This window comes from Gobio gobio (genome assembly GCF_949357685.1).
Source record: "Gobio gobio genome assembly, chromosome: 25".
In the NCBI taxonomy this organism is placed as follows: domain Eukaryota; kingdom Metazoa; phylum Chordata; class Actinopteri; order Cypriniformes; family Gobionidae; genus Gobio; species Gobio gobio.
In genome coordinates this window covers 12,552,122-12,558,462 of record NC_137121.1, presented here as the reverse complement: position 1 = coordinate 12,558,462, position 6,341 = coordinate 12,552,122, and the positions used below count along the sequence as shown (strand labels likewise).

Sequence of the window (6,341 nt, the reverse complement as noted above, 5' to 3'; positions counted from 1 at the left end):
GGGGACACTTTTTCACATTTTTGCCAAGGTTTGCATGCCTGTAACTCAAGAAGTATTAAACATATCTAAATATCCTTTTATATTATGGTTCTTAAGAAACTTTTATGTTGTCTGTCATTATATTTAAGCCTCTATATGATTCAATTCCAGATATATGGGGATCTCAGTGTCCATGAGTAAAATCTCCAGTGGTCAAAAAACAAATGTGAGTCGCTCTGCACACGGCTGATTTTTTTTTTCTTTTAAAGAGGAAGTCTAAAAAACAAATGTTAAAACTAGAAATATATATTGTGTTCCTTATCAAGGCAATAGAATATACCTACATGCCAAAATTATTATTTTTCCAAAGTTTGCGTGCCCTTGATACGAAAAGAATAAAAATCTCAGTATTCTTTTAGATTTGAATTATTAACTGACTTTTCTTTTGGTATCTTTATTTTCGAGACCCTGTATGGTTCAGTACCAGAGATATGGGCAGCTCAATGCGGCTCCATGTGCGAATTGTGGAATTTTACCCATTTTGAATTGTCAAAATCCAAATGTAGGTCATTTTGCACACAGCTGTATTGTATTAAAAGAGGAAGGTACGAAGAACAAATAACGTTGAAACTATAAATGTATCTTGTTTCCCTCTTATCAAAACAATTCTCTGATTTGATAGATCTTTCTTAATCAAGAATTAGACCATTGAATATAGATTTTTTTTCTGTCAAATTTCTACCCCATAGTCTTTCTTTCTACAATGCACTCCCACCTATCTCCAAATTAACCTTTTTCGTTGTTAGCTATTTTTGAGATTAGAAATACTTATGTGTTCGCATGATCTATGCTTTTTACAGTACCCGTGCGCATATAACATATATTACTGACTGCATAAGCGTCAGAGGCGTGTGCAGGTCACTGGAACGTGCTTATGATCTGTGGTTTGAAAATTACATGCTTGCTTTCACGCACCAGGGTTCCTTTTTCTTTTTTCTTTTTTTGTGGAAAGGCTCAAGTGGTCGCAAGGCAGAGCACCTCGTCTAGACAGGGGACGGAGAGTCGGTAGATGGCAGTCGTGTCCCTTCTGCACTAGACAGGAAGAAGCAGCGCATCAAACACTCACACTTAGTACCCAGGCTATACACAATCACACACGCACATGTGTGCGTCAAACAGGCGCTACAGACCTGTCCGAACGCGCGCACACCCCCTCATCATATAATCTATAGCGTTCAGGGTTATTGCACTCGACCAATCATTCGTAAGATGGAAAAAGATTATTGGACCATTGACTTTTACGCATCCAAGAAGACGCCAGTGAGGACAGTCAGAAGAGTGAGACTTTGGGCTGAGGGCTACATCAATACGTGTTAGAAGATTCTTGGTGTCACCAGCGGAGTGCGCTGAGCCGATGCCCACCAAGAGCCGCGCGTCATTGGACACGTCTGGGTAGCACACCACTTCACACTAGAACTTCATTCACCGAAGAGACCTCGACGTATTCGACGAGTCTCACCTCTTTAGATGCTCCTGCTCGCGGGGTGACTCACTTGTAGCTGTTCTCCGATCGGCTCTTGCGCGCTGCGTAATACGGCTTGGCGCGGAGCGCAGCATCATTCGCGTGGATTTTCGTCGCGTCAGTGGATTGCTTTTCGTCGGAGTTGAGTTGAACTGTATTGAGTGTCTGGTGGGATGTAGCTTTTGATGAATACCTCGCCTCTGACAAGTTTATACGCATCTGAAAAGGAACCACGACGGTGGCGAGTATAGGCTACTAATCCATCAACTAACTAAGAAAGGGATGATTTGACTCACATTTTGGCGCATTTTCATCCACTTTCCTGAAAAGAAAAAGAAACTCGGTCCTTTTTTTGGTCTTGGATACGATGTGATATACGAATATTTGCGTTTCCAACGCGCGAGGCTTTCTCTCGCAAGGCATTCCGTAGGACATAATCACATTTCAAGGAAATAAGCATCTTGAAATCCGCACTGGGCTGTGAGTAGAAATCTAATCAGATCGGGTGCGTAAAGGGGGAAGAAAAGTTCCGTTTTATACCATGACTGTGGAATAAGAACATCAGCTGTCTGCGTTTATGGGCTGTTGAAGATTGAGATGAAGAAGATGCAGGGAATGGTCCATCTCAGGGATAAAACCCATCTAGATGCGTATTGGCTGAACGTGAAAACCCAAATCTGTGGCGTTAAACGCCAAGAATGAGACGCAAAAGCAGGGAGACGACGAATTAATTGATTTATCAGCTGGAAAAGACTTGGTACATCGGATTTTGATGATGCAGGGCAAGAAAGCATCGAGGCATTTGCTCTAGAGGCACTCGTCCATATGATGGCATTGACAGGAAGAGCGAATGGATATACGGGAGCGAATTTCTTCTCATAGAAGCTTGTAAAACTGCTTTTGGATAGCTTGGATAGTCCGAAGCACACGCTGAAGAACATTTCATTCGCATCGCGCGACATTCCTTGAGAATTGCGGATTGATTTTGGTGCTTTGGGAGCGAACGGAACGGTGATTTGAACCTCACAGATTGAGAAAGTAAGTCATTCACGTTTTGATATTTGCATCACTGGACACTTTGACGCCTTTCTGACACCAAATGTTTCTGGTTGCCATAAACGTTAAGTGTTTTAAAAGCAATAGCGAATGCCTACATCTTCAAATACAACGCACACGTCTGTAGTAATTAAAAAGGTCACTTATGTAATTTGAGCACTATATATTCATACATGTATCCACAGAAGCGTTCTCTCACCGGCTGTGAGCTTTCCCCCCCTACTGTCTTTATCTCTCGTGTGTGTGTGTGTGTGTGTGCGCGCGCGCGCTCGTGCGTGCGTGAATGTGTGATAAATGTGTGCGCTATTGACAACTGCACAGTGTTCCACCTTTGCGGTCGAATCTTTCTTTCATTCATTCTTCCATTCATTCAGTCAATGTGATATGCCACATCCGATTTTAGGAATGATTTTTGTTCGTCTTATTTAATACATTTATTTATGTACGAATAAAAATTCGCAGTTATTCAGATGGTGATCAGCTTACTCGGTCAGAATGAGGTTTATAGTGCTGGAGGCAGAAATGCGGGCTGTTGCTTGCTTCTTTGCTTGCTGATTGGTCCGTTCCATTTGTGCATATATAATATATGAGGCAATATATTACAATATATGTTTATATACGTATTACTATATTTTAATATAATATATAATAAAATATAAAATGTTTGTATTATATGTATGTATGTATGTATGTATGTATGTGTGTGTGTGTGTGTGTGTGTGTATATATATATATATATATATATATATATATATATATATATATATATATATATATATATATATATATATATATATATATATATATATATATATATATATATATAAATAAACAACTACTTTGTTTTAATATAAGGTCACAATATATATGGCGTGATTTAAACATATTACTTTATTATATATATAATATTGGAGTAATATGGAGTAAAATATTGAAATAAAATAAAGTTTATTTTATTATATATATATATATATATATATATAAACTTTATTTTATTTCAATATTTTACTGTAAAAGTATACACATTGTGTTGTAGATTTTCTCCTTAAATTATAGGGTTTCAATTCATATGAAGACATATGATAAACCTTTTTTGCAATATTTTACAGTAATATTATTTTCTTTTAAAATTTTACTGCATACAATGTGAGCATAAATATGTTTATTTAAAGTTTTACTGTAGCATTTTATATTATTTAGATTCAATTATTTATTAGTATGTATATATATATATATATATATATATATATATATATATATAAACAATACTTGTATATATAATTACAAGTATTGACAAATTATTGACAAATTGCTAATGTAACATTGTTTAATATGGATTAAAAACAAATGAAATGCCTATACATGCCATTCACTCCTATAGCTTGTATATGTGCATGCATCTATATTTAATGAACAGGCCATAGAACAGACATGGAAAAAATTCAGGCCTGAGTTTGGCCTTTCTCCGGGAGCTGTCCGTGGTGCTGAAATCCCTGCCAGAAAACCGCAGAACCGCACTACTGTTTGTGTTTCTCCGCTTCCTACTGCCTTATGTTGCCCTGCCTCGTGAACATTTATTTTTATAATCAACCATACAAGCCAATCAAATTGAAGTGTGGATTACAGCCTTGCAGGAAAGGAAAGCATCTACAGCAGGATAATATCGAGGAGATCCGTTTTAAGCGGATAGACTTGAGCAAACGTGCCTTGGTTAGCCATGCGGCATATTCTGAGGTCATAGCTGTCACTCATAATTAACTATCCTCTCTACCCGAGGAAAACGATTATCTGTGCCTTGTATCACAGGTACCGGCACTTTTCTTTTTGACTTCATTATCATGTGTAACAAGTCAATAAAACCTTGGCAGAGGAGTCAGAGAAGTTTTTAATTTGTGATGAATAGCTAAAGCAATTCAAACTGTCTTAATTCAGATCAATTCGGGATGTTTTGCTTTCCCAGCATCCCAGTTGATGTGTATTGGTTTGAAAAGGAAGTGATAAATGAGGCTTCAGCCAACAGCTTATGCTGTGTGAATGTGTGATCTGAAGGAGCTGACCAGGTTGACCTTTAAAGCAGAATTCAGCCAATCTTTGACTGTAATCTGTGCTTATTTGTTCTGAAGACACTAGCTCATGGAGCATTTTCAAACTGCAGTCCTATTACTGTTACTTCTCATGAACCAAGTCTCCTGTATACAATCTAGACTTTCATCTTTCCTTTTTAAGATCAAGAACGTGAAGTTCTGCTTGATGTTTTGAGGTCACGAGGGGAAGTTCAACATTTTTCTGAAAGCCAAGTGGAATGAATTGGAGGCTGTGTGTGTGTGTGTGTGTGTGTGTGTGTGTGTGTGTGTGTGTGTGTGTGTGTGTGTGTGTGTGTGTGTGTGTGTGTAATGACTGAATTATATCCATCTGACGAACTCCATTTTGTCCCTTCGAAGCAGGCAGTGCATGGCCGCCCACTCACCGTCACACTTTGGGAGAGCTTCCTGTTGGCCGGACGCCCAATCCGAAGCTTAGAGGTCTGCGTTAACACAAGAGCTGTTATATACATAGATCTTATATATACAGCCGATTGTAGACATGTAAAAACAAAATTAATATTTCATCATCATTTACTCACCTTCATGTCATTCTAAAACTGTATGATGTAGGAGAATATGTTACCTTTCAAAAATATATATTTTTAAGAAACTAATTTAGTAAGGATGCTTTAAATTGATTAAAACACTCACTTATTTCTATTTCAAATAAATTATGTTCCTTTGAACTCTGTTCATCTAAGAATCCTGAAAAAAAAAATGTATCGCAGTTTCCACACAAATATTAATCAGCACAACTGTTTTCAACATACAGTAATTTTGATAATAATAAGAAATGTTTTGGTTTTTTTGAGCACCAAATCATTTTCTGAAAACTCAGCTTTGCAATTACAGGAATACATTAATATTTTAAATAGAAAGAGAAAGCAGTTATTAACATTTTTAAGAATATTTCACATTTATTACTGGCTTTTATCAAATAAATGCAGCCTTGGTGAGCATAAGAGACATTTTCGAAAGGGTACAGTAATATTGATAATACAAATTTGTTTTTGTTTTTTGAGCACCAAATCATTTTCTGAAAATTCAGCTTTACAATTACAGGAATAAATGAAAATGTAAAATATATTTAAATAGAAAGCAGTTATTTTAAAAAGTAATAATATTTCACATTATTACTGTTTTTTTTATAATAAGAAGAAATGTTTTTTTTCAGCTGCTGAAAATTTAGCTTTGCAATTACAGGAATAAATTAAAATTTAAAATATATTTAAATAGAAATCAGTTATTTTAAATAGTAATAATATTTCACATTTATTACTGGCTTTTATCAAATAAATGCAGCCTTGGTGAGCACAAGAGACATTTTCAAAAGCATACAGTAATATTGGATTTTTTTTTGCACCAAGTTCAGCTTTGCAATTACAGGAATAATTTCACATTATAACAATTTTTTTAATCAAAGAAAATCAGCCTTGGTGAGCATAAGAGACATTTTTCATTGCATTGAAAATCTTACAAACGACACATATTTTTTTTTTACAGTTTTTTTGTTTTGTTTTTTGGTCCATACACTGTTTGGAACCCATTAACTTTCATTGTATAGAAAACAGTGTTGGACTTGTTTTTTTTTTTTCTTCTTCTTTACAGTACGTGCACTGACGGACTCAAGTACTGGGTATTATAAGGTAACATGGGTTAAGGTTAGGTTTAGGCGTAGGTTCAGGGTTAGTACTTAGTTA

The 6,341-nt window shown here is 36.0% G+C and overlaps 1 protein-coding gene across 1 annotated transcript in view; it reads left to right on the top strand.

Annotated features, from left to right (window-relative positions):
- The first annotated feature begins 1,135 nt into the window (after positions 1–1,135).
- Positions 1,136–6,341, top strand: part of lrrc4ca (leucine rich repeat containing 4C-a) — a 112,084-nt gene continuing 106,878 nt past the window's right edge. The window contains exon 1 of the mRNA XM_079809935.1: positions 1,136–2,539. The gene's annotated coding sequence lies outside the window, so the exon portion shown is untranslated. The remainder of the gene's footprint in view (positions 2,540–6,341) is intronic.